The following is a 24,083-nucleotide window of genomic DNA, read 5'->3' as shown; positions in this document are numbered from 1 at the left end:
TTAGGTAATGTTGCAGTCTTAAGGAGAAATTCTTCTTCAGGAATCTTCAGTCTTTGCTCTTTATTGTTCTTTCTGTTTACCAACTCTTCTTTTCTCTTCCTCCCTTCCTTACTTCCTTTCCCCATCCCTTTCTTTCTTCCTCCATTTCTCTGTTTCTTTCTTCCTCTTTTCTTTTCTTCCTTGATTTTTTAAAATGAATGTATTCACCATTCATTCATTCATTAACAAATGAATTGGGTATCTTTACTCCACACCATGATTCATTTTCTCTAGTAAATGAGATAAAATTTTGCAAGAAATTTGTAAAGCCATAACATGGCAAATAAAAGTAGCACGTATTGCCAAATCACAAATAAAATGATGTGACTGATATGCAATTGTTATAATTAAAGAAAGAACCAAAAAAGCTTTATATTACATAAATCTCTTAGTAGGAACTTGAGATGGAAAACTACAGTAATTTATTGGGACTCCTGGGTGGCTCAGAGGTTGAGAGTCTGCCATCAGCTCAGGGCATGATCCTGGAGGCCTGGGATCGAGTCCCACATTGGGCTCCCTGCATGGAGCCTGCTTCTCCCTCTGCCTGTGTCTCTGCCTCTCTCTCTGTGTCCTCATGAATAAATAAATAAAATCTTTTAAAACAAAGAAAGTTACAATAACTTACATTTTCTCAGTATTCCAGACTTTTTAAATTATCTTCTCCTTGGATTGGAACATTTTCATTTTTGAGAGCTATATGTAAGGTAGTTTGTGTTGCCAAAAGATGTTTGTAAAGGATTTTTATGTAGTTCCCAAATATTTTAATTGCCAGTATTATCAGACCATCTATCAATAAAATGGCCTTTCACCTAAAAGCCAATATCAACTATTTTGAAAGTTTTACAAGTTACTCAAGAAAAATGTGGAAATTCTATTTATCTATACCTAGCCACATATCCAAGCTACTGCCTGATATTCCATTGTGAAATCATATAGCTCATTAGTAAGAGAACTTTTCTCTCCTCACCAAACCTAGAACTTTATGACTGGCAAGCCCATTATATTTTAATTTCCAAATGCAATAGTGGGTTCTTCTGACCTCATTGGAGAATATTTGTTAATTTTGTATTTGCACTTGATTGTTTATTATTAATGACCATTGTTCCTGCATGATGCTTAAAAATGTGATATCATTAATTTGCTTTGAAATTTACTCAAGTATAACTGTTACATTGAACAAACATCCTGTATGATGCCATCAGAAAGTGTAGTTCTTAACTCTTCCTATATGTGTAGTGTATGTTAATACAGGGTTGCAAGACTATATCTTCATCATCTTCATCAACACAAAAACATAAATATATATTGCAAAAGCTCATTATGTCTTATATTCAAACTCTATAAATTGTTTCTTTTTCTTTGGAAATGAAAGTTTTTGAACAAGCTAGGCAATGGAAATTATTTTTATAGATATTTATGCTACTACTCTCTTGGATTTAGTAGAAAAAAATCAGCAACATTATTATGTGTAGTCAGGGACCCTTTATTATTTCCCAGATGAGCCCTCAGATTTCTTTTACTATGGAATATCCATCTCTTTATCCTGATGTCTTCTTTAACTTTTCATCTTTGATTTATCTCTTCCTGCCCATATGCAGTTCTATTTTCTTTCTCTTCCAAGCTTTCATTCTTTCATTGAAAAATTTTGTTTTAATAGAAACAAGGAAAGGAGGTAAAGGCACTTCATTTTTAAGTATATGTAACTTTTATTTTAAACCTCTCTTCTGGGATGCCTGGATGGCTCAGCGGTTGAAAGTCTGCCTTAGCCCCAGGGTGTGACCCTGGGGTCCTAGAATCAAGTCCCACATTGAGATCCCTACATGAAGCCTGCTTCTCTCTCTGTGTATATCTCTGCCCCCTCTCTGAGGCTCTCATGAATAAATAAATAAATAAATAAATAAACCCCCAAAAAACAAAACAAAACAAAAAAACCTCGCTTCTGTTTGCAACCTTCCCTGTGAATCCTATCTTTGGGGTTCATGTGCTTACTAAAACAACAGCAACAACAACAAAAAACAAAACAAACACAACAAAACAAAACAAAAACCGAAAAGACCTTGATAAAAAGTCCAGAAAAAAAAATTGTCTAAAGAGTATTGAGGGACCTCACATAAAACTTGCAGTTACAGGAAGCTTCTCTCAGTTACAAAATCACTTCTTGCTTTACAGAGTGTGATTTTATTTACTTTACTCAAAACTTCAAGATTGTTTTTAATCTGATTTGCCTATTGAGACCAATGTGATATTTAACCAGCCTCTGTTTCCTGATGGTTTCCCTCCCTGGCTTCTGAAGCTTCCCAGATGTATACATGGTGTGCTCTCACATCCTGTTACCGACATTAATATATTTCACCCTTGCAACTTGTCCTTTATGACTCTTCCTACATCCACCATTGCAGACTTCTCTATTATAATGTAATCTCGGCTACTATAAATTTACATTAGTTCAAATTATGTCTTTTTTTTAGATGAAATGCAAGCACCTTGTCCTTCAACTTTCAAGAAGGCTGTCATATAACACCGGAGGAAGCTGGCAACTTTATGGGAAGCATATGTTGAGCCCTCAACATTCACCAATTAATGACCCTAATGCAAAGCAATTTAAACAAGGAGGGAAACATGCTCCAGTGTCTAAGAGAAAACAAAACAAAATAAAACAGCAAGAATAAGATTATGTGGTTTGAAGTCAAGAGGATAAGTTTTCAAAGCCTAAACAAGTGATTTGTAAAGAATAATTCCACTTTCCATAAAACTGAGAACCTGTGAAAGCTGAGAACAAGAAATCTGCAAGCAAACTGTGGATGGCAGGGCAATAGGTTATGGTCCTGAGAATATATATATATATATATATATATATATATATATATAATCCATTAGGATATATATCCTGTATATATATATATATTATCCATCCATTAGTTCATTAGATCATCATTTTATATATATATACTTTATATATATAATATATATGCATATATATATAAATTTTACATCCTCCCCAGCAATAAAGGGAGATATATTTGTGCAAAGGTAAATCTGGATGCAAATTATTATTTTTGGAGAGAAAATTATAAAAGCATAATCTGTTGGTACTGAAAGAACACAGAGGTTAATCAGTCAAAATCTCTAATCTTACAAAAGAGAACACTGAGGTATTCATTATTGAAAGTATAACTCTTAGAATATCTCTTAATTCTACTTTTCTGTTCTTAACTTTTACTACTTGTCCTTGGCACAATATTTTGACATACATTCTTTTTGTTCTAGAACATGTTAACTGTGCTTATAAAGACAAGGTCCCACAGAGAATCAGAATAACTTTTCAGAAACTCTGCCTCCCTCCCAAACTTCTCAATGTAAAATTATAATTTAGAGAAATAGCTAATTAGGGGCAGCTGGGTGGCTCAGCTGGTTAATTTTCTGACTCATGATTTCAGCTCAGGTTATGACCTCAGGATCCTGAGATAGAGCCCTGCTTTGGGCTCCACACTAGGCGTGGAGTATGCTTAAGATTTTCTCTCTCCCACACTCTGTCCCTTCTCTCCTTGTGTGTTATGTTCTCTCTCTGTCTCAAAAGAAAAAAAAAGGAAAATATCTAATTATTCATTTCAATAAAGATATAAATGTTTTTCAGTTTTTTATTATGAAACAATTGTTAAATTTTAATTCTTTTCTAATTCAAAGATATATACATATAAAAGTTGCAAAAGACAAAAAACTTATGAAGAGAAGTAGGAGAAAATAATCAGATATCCAATACTACATTTTGATGCAGTTTTTCCTATTTATTCTTATGTTTGTTGAAATAATTTTCTTTTCTTTTTTTTTTTAATTGGAATGCTTCATGAATTTGGGCGTCATTCTTGCACAGAGTTTATGCTAATCTCCTTTGTATTGTTCCAATTTTACTATGTGTTGCTAAAGTGAGCACTATTAAAGATTTTATTTATTTATTTGAGAGAGAGAGAGAGAGAGCATGAACGAGGGGAGGGGCTGACAAGGAGGGAGAGGGAGAGAGAATCTCTCTCTGAGCACAGAGCCCAACGTGGGGCTTAATCTTATGACCCTGAGATCATGACCTGAGCTGAAACCAAGAGTTTGACACCTGACTGAGCCACCCAGACACATGAGAAGCAAGCACTATTGAAATAATTTTGTACATACAGAGTTGTGATCTATTCTATCATTTTAACATTGTTTGAGACAGTTTTTTTCTATTCCATTACACATTCAACAGGTGCATAAAATTTTGTCATGTGGCTGTATAATTGTGTGTGTGTGTGTGACCTCCACCATAATCATTTATTCCAGTATTTTATATATAAAATATTAGTTTTAAACATTATTACATAAAGATTTTTCCCCAAAATTTTAATGAATTATTTCCTTAGAAGAGATTCCTAGAAGTGTTTAAAATGTACTGACATTTTAAAGGTTAATTTGTTTTCTACAAATCTTTCCTCAGTTTATACTCTCTCACTAGTATATGAGCCTGCCTGCCTCACTACAGTTTTGCCAGTAATGAGTCCTAGAGACCAAATTATTTGACAAGATCAGGCTAGAAAAGTCATCGGTTAATTTAAAAATCTAATTAAAGTAGAAAGCACATTTTTTTCATAATTTTTCATAAAATTGAAGTGTGTATATGTATGCTAACTTGCCTCTGTTGATTCAGTCAAGGGCTTGATTTGTTGGCCTCTTTGCTATTATCTTTCTTGCATAAGAAAGATACATCCACCTTACATCACTACATTTATCAATTTTTGGTTTTTTAGCAACAAATCAAGGATACTTATGAATAGGAATACAGAAACATTCTGACCTTTAAAGAAAAAATTTGCCTCTGTTTTTATGTTGTTTCATCCAAATTGGTTTTGACATAAATTGTTTTAGGCAGTTTACTCCTTTCAAAGCATACAATTGAATGGATTAGTTACATACAAAAGGGAAGGTAAATACATCTCTGTGGTCTTCATAATCTTTTTATTTGGTACTGGACATTCCCTATATCTCATTATTTTTGGAGTAGAAACTCATATGGAAAGTACAGGAAGATAAAGTTTAAAAATTATATCGAGCAGATCTCTTATCTTTATATTATTGTGTACACAGTAGTCTTGACTTGGCCACATGGCTATTTAAGTAGCTTTGAGTTTGTACATATTGCAAGAAGTTTTCTCGTACTCTTTGTCACTGATAAATACGGTGCTGAGCTGGAATCAGGATACCCGATCATTCCCCCACAAGAAGTTCCTGTAATCTAAGGAAGGACACGGGGGGGGGGGGGGGGGGGGGGGGGGGGCAAACGGCCTGGGCAGCAAAAGAGAATTTCTTCCCCTCACAAGAAAGCCAGAGATCTGAGTGCTGCAACCACACTTCCAAGACTGCATCCTACTTTATCCCTAAGGATGACCGTGGAGGTGGTGACAATGACCATGACCATGACAGCAGGCACTGAGGAACTGAGCTAAAGGCTCTACAGCATTATACCATCGAAGTCTTCACAACAACTCTGTGGAGAAGACGTGAATGAGGAAATTCATGACTGGAAAGGTTAAGTACCTTGCCCAGTGTCTCACGTGGGGCTGTTGGAAAACCAGAAATCTGGTTGACTTTTGAGATCATGCTATTCTAGTCTTTTGACTGGGTCTTCCATCAGATCTTCCTCCTCTGCCAGACCTTATAAGCTGAAATTCCCCCTACTTCTCACCCTATGTCTCCATCAAGATAGCTTTAATGATTGACCATACAGACTAAGAACTTCAAAGTGTTAACAACCCTAGATTTTATTTTTTTAGCTCCAAGTACATATATCCCATGGTCACTGTGAAGACAAAAAAAAAAAAAAAAAAAGATAGGAATTCCCAAAACTTATGAATATATTGCCTTATTTTGACAAAAAAAAAAAAAAAAGAGTTTACATTTGTGACTAAGTTAAGGATTTTGAGAAAGGGAGATCATTCTGGGTTATCCGGTGTGCCCATTGTAATCATGATTCCTGATATAAGGAAGGCAAAGGTGTCAAAATCAGAGACAGATGATGGGATGACAGAGGCAAAGCTTGGAGTGGAGTACTTTGAAGATGAAGGAAGGGACCTGAGCCAAGGAGTATGGAGGGCCTTTAGAAGCTGGGAAAAGGCAATGAGGTAAAGTTTCTTTGAAGTCTCACAAGGAACACAATCCTGCCAATACCTTGATTTTAGCTCAGTGAGACACATTTTGGACTTCCTTGTGTTGTTTCAAGCCACTAGGCTTGTGGTAATTTGTTACTGAAGCAACAGGAAACTAATATAGACCTTTTTTTGTGTGTAAAAACTTAATTACTTTATTTAGTTGAGAGAGAGAGAAAACATAGGGAGAACAGTGGGAGAGGGACAAGCAGGCTCCATGCTGAGTGCAGAGCCCATCACAGGGGCTCAATCGCAGGACCCAAGATCAAGACCTAAGCTGAAACCAAGGGTTGGACTTTTAACCAACTGAAACACAGGGGCCCTGGAAATTAATATAGTCTTATAAATGATGTTTGTACTTACATACTTCAGTCATGTGCTACTTAGTATGTGAAACTAATACCAGCCAGAAACTGTTATACAGTAAGGAACAATTCTTATGTCTCAGTTTTGTAAACTCTATTATGCTTCTTCTCAGGACATTAGTCAACATGTATACTTTTTTGGGGTGTCTTAAAGTTTAGTTTTTAAAAGAACAATAACTTATGAAAAGTTAACAATTATAGCCTTAAAGTGTTGTAGAATATGTCGATCAATTAAACCTCTGACATTTCAAAATAAATCAAGGAGAAATGAGATCTTGCAGAGCTATTTGTCAGAATTGATTTTAATTTATAACTAGAATGTGAATCATGGGTAGATTCTGTAGAATATTTAAAAATCAATTATTCTTTTACCTGAAAGTGAATAAGGAAAAGGAGGACTTTAAAATGTGAAGAACTTTACAGGGAAGATAGTGACAGTGAGAAATTATTATGAAAAATATTCAGACCCAGAAGAGTCAATACAATATTGAAAGACAAGAACAAAATTGGAGAACTGATGTTAGTTGACTTCAAAATTTACTATAAAGCCACAGTAATCAAAACAGTACTGTACTGGTGAGAAAAAAAAAAAAAAACAGATAAAAAGGTGAATGGAACACAACAGGGAGCCCAGAAGTATATCCATGTACATGTAGTCAACTAATCTTTGACAAAGGAGCAAGGGTCATAAAATAGAACAAAGACAGTTTTCTTAATAGTAGTACTGGAAAACTGGACATCCAGATGCAAAATAATAATAATAATCTACCTGCATACCATGCATCCTTCACAAATGTTAAATCAAAACGTATCACACACTGAAATATGAAATGTAAAACTATAAGGCTACCAAAATATAACACAGGAGAAAACTTAAATGACATTGGGTATGGTAATGACTTTTTGTGGATAATAACAAGGGCACAGTTCATGAAAAAAATAATAGATAAGCTTGACTTATTTAAATCAAAACCTCTGATCTGCTAAAGACAATGTCAAGAGAATGAGAAGACAAACCACAGACTGGGAGAAAATATTTGCAAAAGACACATGCAATAAAGAATTATTGCCCAAAATATATGAAAAGCACTTAAAACTCACAATAAGAAAGCAAGTATTCCAATTAAAAAATGGCCTAAGACTTTAACAGACACTTTAGCAACAACAGCAACAACAAAAAGTAGTAATGGCAAGTAAGTATCTGGAAAAATGCTTCATATCGTGTGTTATTAGGGAATTGCAAATTAAAGAAAAAAAAAAACACTGAGATACTATTACACATCTATTTGAATGGCCAAAATCCAGAACACTGACAACACTGGCGAGGATGTGGAGAATCAAGAATTCTCATAAATTACTGGTGGGGATGTTAATAATATAGCCACCTTGGAAAACAGTGTGATGATTTCTTGTTTGAACTTACTATATGACCCTGTAATCTTGCTCCTTGGTATTTACCCAGAAAAGTTGAAAATTTTGTCCATAAAAATATCTGCACATGGATGTTTATAGCATTTTTATCTGTAATTTTCAAAATTTGAAAGCAACCAAAATGCAGATGACTGAATAAATAAGCTGGTGCATTCCAACAGTGTGATATTACTGAGTGCTAAAAAGAAATGAGCTATCAAGGCATAAAAGACATGGAGAACCTTAAGTGTATATTACTAAGTGAGAAAAGCCAATCTGTCATGGCTACATGCTGTATGATTCCAACTATGTGACATTTTGGAAAAGGTGACATTATGGAAACAAAAAGATTAGTGGTTGCCCAAGGTGTGTGTTTGGGGGAGAGATGAATAAGCAGGGCAGAGAGAATTTTTATGGCAGTGATTGCAATGATGGAAAAATGTCATTATATATCTTTCCAAACCCATTGAATATATATTAAGAGTGAACTTTAAGGTAAGCCACGGACTTTGGATGATTATGATGTGTTAGTGTAGGCTCATTGTTGGTTAAAATGCACCATTCTTGTGAGTGGGGATGATCTATCAGGGAAGCTCTGAATATGTGGGGCAGAGACTGTACAGAAATCTCTGTACTTCCTTCCCAATTTTATTTTAAACCTAAAACTATTTTAAAAAATAAAGAAAAAATATTCAAGGGAGAATATATACTTAAAAACCCTTTGAAATAATTGTCCAGAAAAAATTTGAAATGTTTTCTATTTCATCCTCTAAAGGAAATTAAGATTTTTTTGAAGTAGTTCAACTGTATTTCTACCTGCACAAGATATAACAGAACCCAAAGGTTTGCTTCTAGCCCCATTAGGTTCAATTTACATATAATGGAGATTTTGCATCCATCAACACCCAGTGATGGATAAGAGCAATTTCAACTTGACCTCCATTCTATGGATAATTTTAAAAGCAGAGTAATTTAAAAGTTATAATCAATTATTGATATTACTTGGCTTCTTAAACATTATGTGATAGGTAGTGGTTTAATAATGCAATATGAAAGTGATTAGATACATGAATTAGGGTTGTTGGTATATAACGTTGCTGGCTTTTTTATATGCATTAATTAAAATTATTTGTCTGATATATTTGATTCATTAGTGGTGTTTACAGAATTATATATTATTATGATTTAACAGGGATAATATTGTCTTGTTACAATGGGAAAATTCTTACCTTCATTCTCTAAATACACTAAAGTCCTGAAAACATTTGAGTACTTTAAATAATGGATTTAAATGTTTTGCAATGGTATTAAACGTCAATGGGCTTCTGTTTCTAAAACTTCATATATTACTTTCTTACATTTCTCCATTTATATTGAACATGTTTGGGTAAAAACAACTTATTGTTGGAAATAATTGCTTTGAAGAAATGATCTGTTAATAGACATTTTTACTTAAATATGAACATTTAGCAGGAACAAAGTATCCAAATTTGGATAATTTGATTAAATAGATATGATATTGGTTCTTGATTAAATACACATGATATTAAATTTTACTTCTAAATTTCTATTCTTCAGTAGAAAGCATGTGAAAAATCAGGGTGCCTAAGTGGCTCAGTTAAGTGGCTCAGTCAGTTAAGTGGTTCACTCCTGATTTCAGCTATAGGTCATGACTTTAGGATCTTGGAATAAAGCCCTGTGTTGGACTGTACACTCAGTGGGAAGTCTGCTTGTGGATTTTCTCTCTCTTTCTCCCTCAGCTCCTCCCCCTGCTCATGGTCTCTCTTCCTCTCCTCTCTAAAATAAATAAGTAAATCTCTTAAATTTTTTTTAAAGAATGTGAAAAATTACTAATATAAAAATGAAAAATATATCTGTACATGAGAACTTGAATATTTATATACACACAAAGATTTGTATATACCAAATTTATGTCTTTAACTACATAAATACGTATGCATATAAATGTGCCTCTATTTTTAAATATACAAAGAATTCCTAATAATCAAATAATCACTAGTCAAATAAAAATACTTGATAATTACATATAAGTTAGCAATTTTAATATATTCAAGTATATTCATTTTTCTTGTAAAAATTACAACCTACATGACAGTTCTCTCTATGTGATAATTCCTACATTTATAATATATATTATTTCTTTTAATTATCATAATAATCATGAGGAATATATTAAAATGAGAGGTTGAAAACAAAAAAAATAATTAGAAGGCATCAAAGAAAAGATTTGAAAAAACATGTATCAAATACACAAAAACATACCTTCTTAAAATATATGCATCATTCACATATATAATAGAAAAACAACCAAATCAGTAGACAAAGGGGAGCAGACACAATGAATAGCTTACAAAGGCAGAATTTGTTTTGACTGTCTGTAAAGAAACATAATCCTTGGGACACCTGGGTGGCTCAGCAGTTGAGCGTCTGCGTTAGGCTCCAGGCCTGATCCTGGAGACTGGGGATCAAGTCCTACACAAGTCCTACATCGTCCTACATCGGAGCCTGCTTCTCTCTCTGCCTGGGTCTCTGCCTCTCTTTCTCTGTCTCTCATGCATAAATAAATAAAATCTAAAAAAAAAAAAAAAAGAAAAGAAAAGAAAGAAAGAAAGAAACAATCCTAATAAGACCATACAAGCTCTCACCCAAGGCAAGTTTCACCCATGAATTTCCAGGAGCTGTCAGGTGGCAACATAAAACCCTGCTCAAGGTTCATGCTGGTGGCAACAACTTTCCATTCCATAGAGTTAGAGCCATACAGGTGTGGTGATGAGAAAGAATGTAAGCACATAACAGAGCAGGTACCTATTGTAGTAGTTCAGTTTTTCATAATGTTTTCCACCTTAGAGACTGTGGGTGAGCAATGCCAGATGCCCATATACTATTGTCCATTGCTACTCTACTTTGCAAAGACATTGGTGGATATTAGTGGCTTCCAATGGGAATAATAATTCAATCAAAATAGGCTGGATCATAAAGATGGTTCTTTATTTTGTGAGTTTTCCAAAGTTTCTAGAGCTTCTCTGTGAGCAGTTTTAAATTTCAACCTTACATAAAGTACTTTAACAGCTTAACTTGGCTTTCTATTAAAGCTATCTTTCATTGTCAGTTTGACAAACAGTAATAAAATTAATTATTTGTTGCAAATACCTGTAGTATGCCAGGTACTGTGCTAAATTTACATACATTATCTCATTCAGTCTTCATAATAGTCCTATAAGATAGGTACATACATAAAACACATTTTTTTTCTTTCTTTCTTTCTTTCTTTCTTTCTTTCTTTCTTTCTTTCTTTTCTTTTTTTCTCTTTCTTTCTCTTTCTCTTTCCTTTTTTTTTTTTTTTTTTTTTTAACTGATGAAGGATGTAACACATAGACTGCTCAAAGTTACACAACTGGTCAGTGTAGAGCTGGACAGTCTGATTCCAGATCTTACACCCATTGTAGTCCTTGGACACCAATAATCCAATCATAGAAATAGGGGAACTATTCAAATAGATGTTTGATGAACTTCATTAAGAGTCAAGCAGAGTCAAGCTAGTAGTTAAGACATCCTCATTCCAGTGCTCACATTCTTAATCACTACTACCTACCCTCTCTTCAAGAGGAATCAGTGACCAAATTGGTTTGTAATGCTAAGACACATTTTACATTTCCCAACTAAGTTTGTTCTGAATAAAAAAAATGAGCAAACATCTGAATTTCTTCTTTTAGGATACCCAAAGAGGAAGACTTATTGAAAAGTCTGGGAAAAAAAAAGAATGGAAATATTCTTAACTTTATGTTTACCTATTACTTATTTAAATTAACAAAATTAATCACAGATTTAAATTCTGTTGTCACAGGTTCAGAATTATTTCCCATGCATTATTGTGCCAGAAATGACACGGGGAAATTTCTCTCCCATAATTTATTTTGGAAAATTTAAAATTATAGAGTAACTACATCCTGATAGAGGTATTTGTGAACATATTACCAGAATCATTGTTTTTTTAATTTCCCCATGGGAATATGTTAAAGAAAGTAGAAATACTAATCTAAATAATCTACCTTAGAATCATCTACCTAAAAAAATGGTAATCATGGTGAAAAATGTTCCTACCCAAGTATTCTAGCATTGTTAGCCACTACCATAGTTCCATGTTTGGGATATCTGAAATGTTATATGAGGTGTGATGTAGAGGGAAGCACTCTTTTGGATGTATGCCTGTTTCCTGGAATTTACCCTGCATCAGCTGTGAAAGTGATCCAAATGTTTAGGTTTATTTGAAGATACAGCAACTTCTGGCTGACATCTGGTCTAGTTATTTGTGGTCAAAGTACACAATTTCTCTTTTTCTTTTTCTTTCTTTCTTTCTTTCTTTCTTTCTTTCTTCTTTCTTCCTTTCTTTCTTTCTCTTTCTTTCTTTCTTTCATTCTTTTCTTTCTTTCTTTAGATTCCTTCCTTCCTTCTTTCCTTCCTTCCTTCCTTCCTCCCTTCCTTCCTTCTGTCTCTCCTTTTCCTTCCTCTCTGTCTCTTCTCTTCCTTCTCCTTTCCTTTCTTCCCTCCTGTCTTTCTTCTTGTTGTTTTTATTAAAATTTCAGATAAAGATACAAGGTTGGTAATAGTACCTTTTTGAAACATTTTTATAGAAAGATAATTCGGAGGCTGTGATATATTCTAATGAACTGGACATTTTAATGTATTGTTAACTTTAATTTTTACTGTAAATTTCTAGCTTGGAATAAAAAATTACTTTGATATGTCATTGCATTATATTACTTTTCATGTGCAGCAGAAGGCATTAGTCATTTATCAGCATCTTGACCTGGTGACATAATAATAATAATACCAAGAGTTGAAGTTAAAAATTTGAAATTACAGCTCTCAAAAGTAGAAAATGTTGGAGATAATAGAAAATTATTCAAGGGGCACTCAGAACCTAAGTCTGCCTTAGGTTCGGATTGTGATTTCAGGGTCCTAGAATTGAGCCCCACATTGTGCTTCCTGCTCTGTGGGGAGCCTACTTCTCTCTCTGCCTTTGTCTCCTGCTCCCTCTGCTTGTGCTCTGTCTCTCTCTCTCTCTCTCTCAAATAAATACAATCTTTAAGAAAAAAAGAGAAAAGTATTTGAAGTCTGTGATTTGTCATTGATCTTATAATTTTTTTTATATTTTAATCAAAATTTTAGCTGATTAAAAATTTTTAGCTAATTTATACCACTCTTATTTGGTAAGGAAAGTAACATTTTATTCTTTTGGTTGTTATTGTATTATTTTTAATAGTCCTGAATACTATTTCCAAGGTTGTTAATATTTATGATTCTTGGAGAAACAAAATTACAGTATCTGAAGGCTAGCCTTTTAAGGGAACTTTAATTTCACATTTTTGATTCCACATTTTACAGTCTACCTGCTTATTAACCAATACCTGTGTGTATTTTAAATATTTCATGACTTCACTACTATTAACTGATTTATTACTGAAGGTCTAAACCAGCCCATTTGAAAAATTTACTTCGTATTTGTATTCTAGTTTCCTATATTGAGGCATTCTATTAGAAACTTTTCAGAACTTATATTTTTTATAATCCAAAGGCATACATGACATTTCACAGAATCTATTAAACTGGAATAATGATTTTATCATAAGATACTATTTAACTCCCAAGACTAAATATTAGATAAACATAGACATTTTAGTTTAATGAGAGCTAGTTCTTAGCTATTTTACATCTTAATTTATTTTGGATTATTAAAAGTCATATCTAGATTAGAATTCTTGAAAGTATATATATTTCTGTTTTGAAAGGGGTTTATTGGACAAATTTAGCAGAAATTAAAATTAAATCCTGCAGCTAGAAGGAACATGCTCAAAAGTAGACTAAAATGCTTCTCCTTGATTATGAAGTTTTTGATTAATAAGAAATGAGACTATCAAACATGTTAAACAAAAATGAAAAAAAAAAACTTCCTAAAACCTAAGGTAGTACTTAAAACCAAATTCCATTTTATTCTAACATTTAATTAGATTAATAGATTTTGGTAGATAAAACTAGATAGATCTTGAATTACCTGAACATCAACATATTTATCATCTCTTTTTGTAATAATACAATATGTAGGATATTATTTTAGAAAGTAAAGAATCTATAGCATCTGTGAGTCTTCTAAAATGTCACACAAACTATATGACAGGTTGGTTATCATGTGTAATTGTTCCTAAGTATTCCTAAGTATTCATTGTTTCTATGGCAACAGGAGGAATAAAAATGTCTCTGCTTCACTGGTTCTTAGTTCATCATAAAATATTGTTTCATTATGCTTACAGAAATTCACAGAAGAAAAATAATCCTCATTTAAAAAAAACTTATAGATTTATCTGTATTAAGAATGGGTCCTTTGTGCTGATACAAACCATTTCATACTTACATAATGCACAGGTTTACTGGTTTCTATCAGACTTTCTATTTGTCAATCTTCCCTCCATTTTCCTCTATAACCTATCTTTTCACTAATCTACATTCATTGCTTCCTTCATCTTAGCTCAATTCAATATCACATGATTATCTCCTTAAATACTGAGAAAGTTCTAGACAGATTCAATATACATTCATGATGAAAATGATAAAGAAAATGGGACTGGAGAGATATTCTTTTAATATGATTATATTTCTCTACTAAATATCTCATATATATCTCTATGATTTGGCAATGTAGTAGAAATATTCTTAGCCAGGACAATTAAATAAGAGAAATCAGTTAGAGTTGTAAAAACGGGCAATTTAAGGAGTAAAATGATCTCTATGTTCAGTTAATATGATAAAATACATAGAAACGCCAGAGAATCGATACTAAAACTAATTCAACTATTAATGAATTGAGTAAGTTGACCAGGATATAAAATTATCATATAAAGTCAACAGTCTTCATATATACATTTAAGATTGCAACAAAGAAGACTAAATATAAAGACATAAATTTCACAAGAAATGTGTAAGATCAGCATGAGGAAAAAAATTTAAAACTAAATAGAGATGAATAGATAGAATAGATAAAATAGAAAGTCCAAAACTAGATGCAAATACATATAGAAATTTAATATATGATAAACTGGCAAATCAGTTTACCAGGGTAAAGATTGACTCGTTAATAAATAGTGATAAGACAACTAGGTAGCCATATGGAAAAAGCTAAAATTAAATTTGTCTCATATCATATAAGAGATTACTACGGATGGATTAGGTATCTAAATGTAAAGAATGAAGCCATGGATCTACTACAAAGAAACATTCATGAATTTCTCTTTAGTTTCTGCATAGGGAAGGCATAGTGAGTGTGATATAAAATTCAAAGGCATTAATTGAAAAGACTGTTGCATTTGACAACATAAAATAAAAATGGTTGAAAAAAAACAGTATTTAAAAATATAACTGACTTAACTTGTAGAGAAAAATTGCAACATTTAAAACCGACCAAAGGAAAGTGTCCTTTTTAAAATAAAGAGACAAAGGATCAAAACCCTGATAGAAACTGAGAAAAAAAAAAAGAAATAACTAAAAGAATCACAAAAAAATAGAAAAAAATGTTCTTAAAATATTCTATCATAATTAGAGAAATAATAGTTTAAAAATGCCGAGATCCTACTTATCATGTATCTAATGTACAAAAATTAACTACGTAATATTGAAATTTTCAGTGAGGCTGTGGGGAAACAAACTCTCATATTTTGCTAATGGGAAAGAAAATTAGTAAAATACATTTTTGATAAAATCTGGTAATACTTAACAAAACTACCTACACACTTACTCTTCAATCCAGAAACATTTAAAAACATACACTAAAGATACACCCCCAGTAGTAAGAATACATTTGTGTACAATGTTATTCGTTACAGCATTATTTGTAATTTCAAACTATTGGAAATAACTAATACTCATATACAGGAAAGAGATTAGATAAAATATGGTCTAAACAATGGAGGACTATGCACAAAAGAATAAGGAAGATTTGTATGAATTAATATGGAGTGATTTGTAGGATATATTCTTAAATGAGAAAACCAAATTAGAAAAGAAACTATAGTGTACTATCTTTCATATAAGAAATGTGGGGATATGAGAAAATATACACATACTTGCTCATTTGTGTGAAATAAACATAAAAAATGATACTTTTTTTACCAAAAAGTAAAGACATGGTTTATTTCTAGAAAGTGGATGAGAAGTGGTTGTAAAGGAGAAGGGAGTGTGAGCAGGGATAAGGACAGAGTAACTCTACCCTGAATATATCTTTTTGTATATTTCTGATTCTTAGATGTACAGTAATGCTTCATAGATATCTCATCTCCTCAAAACTTAGCCCAAAAAACTATGTGAGGAAAACTTATGTCACATGGAAACATGTACAAGTGAACCAAACTGAATTACAAATGAATAAAATAATCATATTGAAATAGTACAGAAAAAACAGCTAACCTGATAACTTATAATTGTAACTTTGATTGCTTACCATAAGGCAAAAAAGGCAAAAAAGAGCACTACACAAATGATCCTATCTAATTAGTAAATGTGTTTTTTATAGGTTATAGGTTAACAATTTCAAAACTATGTAATGATATAACATGTGTACTAGAACTAAAAGAAAAAAATGAAAAGGAAATATATTGATTGCATGCAATGAGAGCTGGAATTCTCATCTTTGGAAAAAGATATTAAATATAAGGAAAGGGGAAAAGCTAAATAAACACTGAGATGTTCGACTGGAATCAGATATCAGTATAAACTCATTGTTTTAACAGTTATACAAATAGATAGATCTAGAAATACAGATGTCAGTGTACACATATATTCCTACCTCTATTGGTTGTGGCCAAAAGCACTATAATTAATGACACCCACAAGCAGTGAACACACCTACAACCCAGATCTTGGAAGTACTTAATGAAAGATGTGAGCTTGTTTAAAACAAATGTAGGAGCCATCTGGAAGGAGTTTGAAGGGCCAAAACTGAAATAATTTGAGAAGAAAAAAAAGATAATTATATTGGTTTTTAACCCACATAATAAAATAAATATCCAAGAGTTTATTTTGACATGAGCAACTAATTGAATAATTAGATAGAGGACAAGAAATATTTTTTCCTTACAGAAGAATTTCAATTAATAAATGCAGGAGGTGAGAAGAAAATAGAAAATCACCATTAGACAAACACCACAACGACTGTGGCAAACCAGTCTATTGATGCTAAAAGTGTAGGGTAAAAATTTGAAGAGAAGCAGTATCCTTACATAGTGCCAAGGACATCTCTCCAGAAGGTTTTTTTTTTTTTAAGATTTTATTTATTTATTTATTTATTTATTTATTTATTTATTTATTTATTTATTATTTCTTGAGAGACACACAGAGAGAGAGGCAGAGACAAAGGCAGAGGGAAAGCAGGTTCCCCATGGGGTGCCCGACGTGGGACTTGATCCCAAGACCCTGGAATCATGCCCTGGGCCGAAGGCAGCTGCTCAACCACTGAGCCACCCTGGTGCCACCAGAAAGTGTTTACATGGAAAAAGAAATAGTAGCTTTTTAGAGGAGAAACCCTGCAGTCAACACTTTAGCCAAATCAGCAAAATTAATATCACCAGTACTGAGAAACAGTAACATTATGACTTCTATTACATGATGGCCTGAGAGGCACATAGTATCATGTTTATTCTAGTTTTACCAAATAATACATACATTAACTTCTGTCATGAGGAAGCATCAGAAAAACCCAAACGGAGGGAAATTCTACAAAATAATTCACCTCATTCTTTAAAATGTGAAGGTCCTTAAACAAAGGGAAAAGTGTGTAACTTTGCAGACTGGGGGACATGAAGGGCAAATAGCAGCAAAACAAAATATCAGATCCTGCAGATGATTCTAGAGCATAATTCTAGAGCAGAAGAAGTACATCAGTGGGGAAATAGGTTCACAATAAATAAACATAAAATAAACTCCATACTTTAGTTGATGGTAATATATCAGTATTAATTACATGGTTGTTTTTTTTTTTTTTTTTTGAAGATTTTACTTATTTATTCATGAGAGATACACAGAGAGAGGCCAGGACACAGACAGAGGGAGAAGCAGGCTCCATTCAGGGAGCCCGAGGCAGGACTCCATCCAGGGAACTTGGAATCATGACCTGAGTTGAAGGCAGATGCTCAACCACTGAGCCATCCAGGTGACCCTAATTTCCTGGTTTTCATAATTAGACTATGACAATGCAAGATGTTCACTTGAGGAGAAACTGGGGAAGAGGTATATGACAACTCCCAATTTCTGTAACTTTTCTTTAAGTCTAAAATTAGTTTAAAATGAAAAGTTGAAATAGAAAAAAACTTCAAAAACACTCCTCAAACTACATTATTGAATAAATTATCAATTTTTTTTTTTTAAATTTGAGAATTTCTTTTCTTGATGCTACTTTGTTTACAGTAATGGAATTTGTAAAATTCCTCTCAGAGAGTTCTTTGTTCTGAAAAACATGAGTGTTTTTCTAAGTCAATTAGATTGGCTCCTCTCTTCTAGAATCCCTCAGTTCTCTATCTCAATCCACACAGAAAATTTGTCTCTGCAGTTTATATTGAAGTCCCAGCAACTTACCTAGTAGCTTTGTCTACAATTTCCTTAGTATCATCCCTATTATAAAATCCTATTTTCTTAACAATTCTTTTTCCAAAATCAAAAGATTTTGGTTTGTTGCCTTATGTAAGTTTATATTTTAGCCATTTAAATCACTTTCCTAGGTAAATGAACTAATACAAGTACATGGAATTTGGGCCATATACATATTCCTCTTCAGGATTCACTAAATTTAATAAAATAACTGGTATCTGTGCTGTGATGTCCACTTATCTCACATTCCTTAAGGCATTTGCCGTCATTATTTCTACACATGTGAGGTGTCTTACATCACATTTGGGCCCTCTCTGCTTATTGCCTCTTTCAAAGGGTTGTTAGTGCAAGAATTAGAGATGCCATTGGGTTTACCTGCAGCCAAAATGCTTGCTAGATGATGGAAATTCATGGCTCTGTTTCCTTGGGACTTACTAAACTCAAGTATATTCATGTGATCCATGGAATTTCAAAGACTAGAAGAAAAAAACTCTTGTATTCTCCGTCAGATGTTCTGTAAACTCCTTATCTTGAATGTTTCTCCCCAATAACTACCAGATTTAATGACAGATTTTTAATTCTGTTCTTGAATACTTTACATACTTTCATACTTGGTTCACACAGGCATATGGTGACCAAAAGTAAGCAATAATTTTTTGTATATAATTCCTCCAAAACTATTTTTCTTTTTGTCCCAGATCTTTAATTTTCAACATTTCACAATAAGTAAAGCTTGATCACATGCATTCCTGGGCACCAAAAACAGTGCTAATAACACAGTTTCCAGAACATGGTTGTATTTCCAATAAATGTTTGTTAAATTAGTGGACAAATAGCATATCTGCTTTCAAGCTCAATGATTATCACCATGAGTACTAGCTTTACTCCCTGTTATAATAGAAATTGATTATCTCTCAGTAATTTTTCAGTGTGGTGGTTAGATTTTGCTAAGTTACATAGTAGTAATAAACTCTACGAGAATCTCAGTGGCAGACACCAATATAGGTTTGCTTCTCATGGCTGTTACATATTGGCTAACAACTGCCTGTCATTCTACTCTACTTCTCTCCACTTAAGGACCCAGGCTAGATGAATAGCCACTATCTAGGATAGTCTTGGCACAATGGAAAGAGCAATGACAGATCCACTTGACATTTTATAAAACTTCCCAGAAATAATACACATCATTTTTACTAGTATTTCTTGGCCCCAAACTGCTACTTGGCTAAGCCTGACATCCTGTAAGGATAGGCTCAGTAGGAGAGGTGATACTTTGACACTAATACGATCTATTACAGCTGCCCTCTTAATTAAACATATTTGCTTTACTTCCCACACACATAAAATATACTCAACCCCTTCCCAAAGGTTAACCCAACTCAAAGGTCCCAGTTTTAGGATATAGTGATAATCATAACATTCTCTCTATGTGGATCCTCTTTATCTGTAGACTCATTAAGTATAAAGACAATTTTTCTATTTCCCTTCACACACACTCATAAAAACAAGGGTTGAACAAATACAGAAAACCACAATAAAGACTCCTTTACAGAAAGAACAGCAGAGGCACAGGGCCATCCCTAGTACACAGTAATTCTGTAGAGTCCCATTTTGAAAATATGAGAGCCCTACCCTAAGGATGGGCAACGTTCCTTGGTTAAACTCCAGTTCTGCTCCCTGGGACTAACTCCCAAATCCATGGTTCTCTATGGCTTTTGACTCCATCATCTGAAAGATATTATTTCTTTTAATCATAGATGAGAAGACATTGGAAAATATGCTATTTTGGAAGAATGCAGAGATCTTTTAACCTGCCTCCTGTTAACAGAAGTTTCGAAGTAGGGGCATCTCAAAAGCTGTCTTAAGTCTTGGACAGGATGGAGGAAGGTTAGTCTCTTGGTTCAGCCAAGTGGTTCTTTTGATGGTGGTACCATCTCAAAACCTGAATTGGATCTTAATCTATTTGATTTCAGTCAGTAACCTCACAATTCTTTACAAAGTATGACTTGATTATAGGTTTATTAAGTTTTTCAGTTTGTCGGTAGTTCCATGTATTATTTTTCTTACTCTGAGTGATGGTGCTTTACTTATTTTTTAGTTCCAATCCCCATTTGGTACTGTGTAACTGTAATACTGAATTACCGAATTTAACACTAATCACACATCTTATATTAGAGAGTATAGGAATGGCAAGGAGAGAGAACAAATTGGTAAAGAGATACAAATAAATACTTGTCAAAGTAAAAGAGGGGCATGCATCTTCCTTTGTTCTCATTTCTGTAGCTGGTCACATAGTTGTTGTTGGTATTTACAACATCCGTTTTCCATCAGCCATCTTGCGCATACTTTAGGGTCAGTCAGTGTCTTATTTAGTGAAGTGATCTAAATCTCATTACCTGGTCAGGTGGTCCAAAAATTTTTTTTTTGATCTTTTATTTTGATATAATGCAAATTTACAGAGAAGTTACAAGAATAGTACAAAAACTCCCATATATCTTTTATCCAGGTTCACTAATTATTGACATTTTTATCTCACTTATTTTTTCACCATCTCTCTATATTTGTATATATACATAATACATTTTCCTGAACTATTCAAGAATTAAGCTAGAGGCTTTATGCCCCTTTACCACTAAGTATTTTAGCAGACACTTTCTATGAACAAGGACATTCTCTTGGCACAATTATCAAAATTAGTAAATGTATCATTGATAAGAGACTATTAGGTGATCCAAACTTTAAGTTCTCAAGTTCCTGTGTCAGTATTGGTCTTGTTGCTTTGTCTTTCTGTACTTTACCACTAACATTTGCCATGATATTTGCGAATATTATCACGTGCCCTAGAGAATTTCCTAAGTTGTAGACACCAATCAGTATATTAACCTTTCTTATTGCTTGTTGGCAAAACCATTAATAGAGGTTACCTCTACATGATGAGATGATGGTTGACATACCTTGCTTGTGTGTGAATGTGTGATTTCACATGATTTCCATGGAACATACAGTTTCAATAGAATTACAGAAAAAGCATTTTAGAATAATATCCTGCATAGAATAATTCATGAGTCAAAAGTGAAGAAAACATCACATCGCAAGTACAGGCATTTATCACTCCAGCTCATTGCCGTTGTAGCTATCCCCTCCCAAACCATATCTTTTCACACTACTGCTATGCTCTCTCTGGGTAGCAGGTATGGCATGCCTGTCCCCTTTGTCCTCTCTCCTCACTCAGTCCTGGCCCTCCTCCCAGATTGCTCAGGCTTAACCACTTATTAAGCAGCATTTTACTTTTTCCATTGAGAAACAATTTTAGCCTGGATTTTACAAAGTTAATTTACTATGAATTCACATTTGATCAAGTGATAAATATTTAAGGGAAATGAGTTAAACAAACGTGTTTTTCTTTCATAAATGGCAGAGAAAATATCTAACGTATAAATGAAAAATATCGAAAGAAAACTGCTGTAACTTAATTGGATTAATTAGATTATATTATACCTGTGGATCCATATCCTGGCCTTTATACTCTCTACATGCATGACCTGGGGCAAATTGCTTAGCTTCTGTGCCTCACTTTTATTTTCCATGAAAATGGAATCACTATTATACCTACCAAATGCAAGATTAAAAACAAAAACAAAAAAAAGAGTATGTGAGATAGCTTTTGTTAGGTTTGATGACCAAAGTCACAAATCTGAGTCTTTTTAGAAATGTAAATTAGTTTGCTCAGGGCTTACTAATACTCTTAATCACAAAACTGTTTTCTTTGGATAAGACGTCTCAACATGTTCAGGGAGGAACAATTTGAGAATTACTTTAAAGGAGTGCATGATGAAATACTTAAGGAGTGGGATATAGTGTTCTGAAAAATTGATTTAGAGTGCACAATGGTTTAAAAGCAAGAAAGCCTCCTTTTATTCCTCCTTGGTCTCCTGCATAGGTTGGGATCAAGCTGGTCCACCAAGTTGTACAGGATCAAAGGCACTTGAGCCATAGATGACATCAGTTGTTACTTCCCACATGCCACCATCTCTGGGATTAGACGGCAGCTTTATTTTGGAGTCTGGAGCACTTTGCAGACGTGGACTAGTTAATGTGCAAATCATTTGTTATTTAGATTGTGCAGATGAAGGACTAGAGGTATGTAAAGGTTAAGGACAGGGCCAAGGTTTAGTTGTGACTCAGTTTATTGAGCTACTTAACTTTATCAGAGAGATTACAAAATAAATTGTTCCTATCATCTATCTATGGTAACAGGAGACCCAGAAGGATTAGTTCTAAAAATATTTTGTTTTCAAAAAAAAAAAATTTGTTTTCTCTCTTGAGATGAGCTTGACTCTGGCAATTCTCTCATGTAATATACTTCATGACCATCCTTCAGATGAAAATAAACTTAATTTACAAGTCTTTTTAAATTTTCAAATTGAAATCATTTTTCAACTACCCCATCCTTTGATCCTCAGCAATCACCCCAGCCATTCCTCTTTACAACCTTCCCAGCCTCACTTTGCTTTTGTTTGTGGAATTCCTAAGTGACACATCCCAGTCTCCTCAGATCACTGGATCTGTGGCCAGAGGGCCACTTCTCCTTTTGTTCAAACAATGTCAGGAACATTTATTTCAAGATCCAGTTAAAATTCTTCTGTTTTAAAAACCCTTTAGGGAACAGTTACTCTGTGGAACTTGTTTACTTAATTCCTTTCCTACTAGTCTCCTCGTTGGTTTGAATTTTGCTTCCAACCTGTTTTTCTGGGGGCCATAGAACCAAAAGAGAACAGCGTTTGTTAATAGTTTCTGTTGGCTCAAGCAGCTTTCTCTCATTTCCTTAATGTGTCAATTTTCTAGCTCAGGAAATAAAACCAAAGTAAAATATTATTTTCTTCTGTTCTGTTAATTAGTTTATTTTTCTTCAAATAGTTTCATATCCAAGCCCTTATATTATAGTTAATATCTTCACCATAACGGAGGTGATACAGTAATGGGCAATAGGTAGAAAAATAAAAAGGATGTTTATGAAAAATAAAAAGTTTTAGAGAAGAAGAATAGGCAGATAGGGAGAAGGGGGAGGGGATATTCTCAATACTTCCCTACAAAAAAAAAACAACAAAAACCAAACTTATAAAAAAAAAGAAGAAAGTAAAACAAAACAAAACAAAAAACAAAAACAAACAAACAAAAAAAACAAACAAACTCCTCTACAAAATGGCCTTAATAACACATAGATAAGAATAATGCTAACAATAGCTAACCAAAGCAGAGTGGGGAAAAAATGGAAACTTTAGGATTATTTTCTAAATAATGTTAATAACTGCTTTCACAAAGCCACAGTAGAGTGGAAAATAAAATCCAGGATTAACTGGTAGTATTTCCAATTAATACATATATAAAGAATAATGGAAATAAAAATCATATTTTGGCATTACCATAGGATAACTTTTGCAGAATTATT

General features: G+C 33.3%; 1 non-coding gene across 1 annotated transcript; it reads right to left on the bottom strand.

The window, feature by feature from the left end:
• Nucleotides 1-3,865: 3,865 nt before the first annotated feature.
• LOC140596673 (U6 spliceosomal RNA) lies at nucleotides 3,866-3,970 on the bottom strand. The gene has a single exon (XR_011998579.1). It is a non-coding gene; the product is annotated as a U6 spliceosomal RNA (small nuclear RNA).
• Nucleotides 3,971-24,083: the final 20,113 nt, after the last annotated feature.

The sequence above is a fragment of the Vulpes vulpes genome, unplaced genomic scaffold (genome assembly GCF_048418805.1).
Source record: "Vulpes vulpes isolate BD-2025 unplaced genomic scaffold, VulVul3 Bu000000662, whole genome shotgun sequence".
Classification (NCBI taxonomy): domain Eukaryota; kingdom Metazoa; phylum Chordata; class Mammalia; order Carnivora; family Canidae; genus Vulpes; species Vulpes vulpes.
Note: the sequence above shows the minus strand (reverse complement) of the source record. Positions and strands in the feature narration are given on the sequence as shown.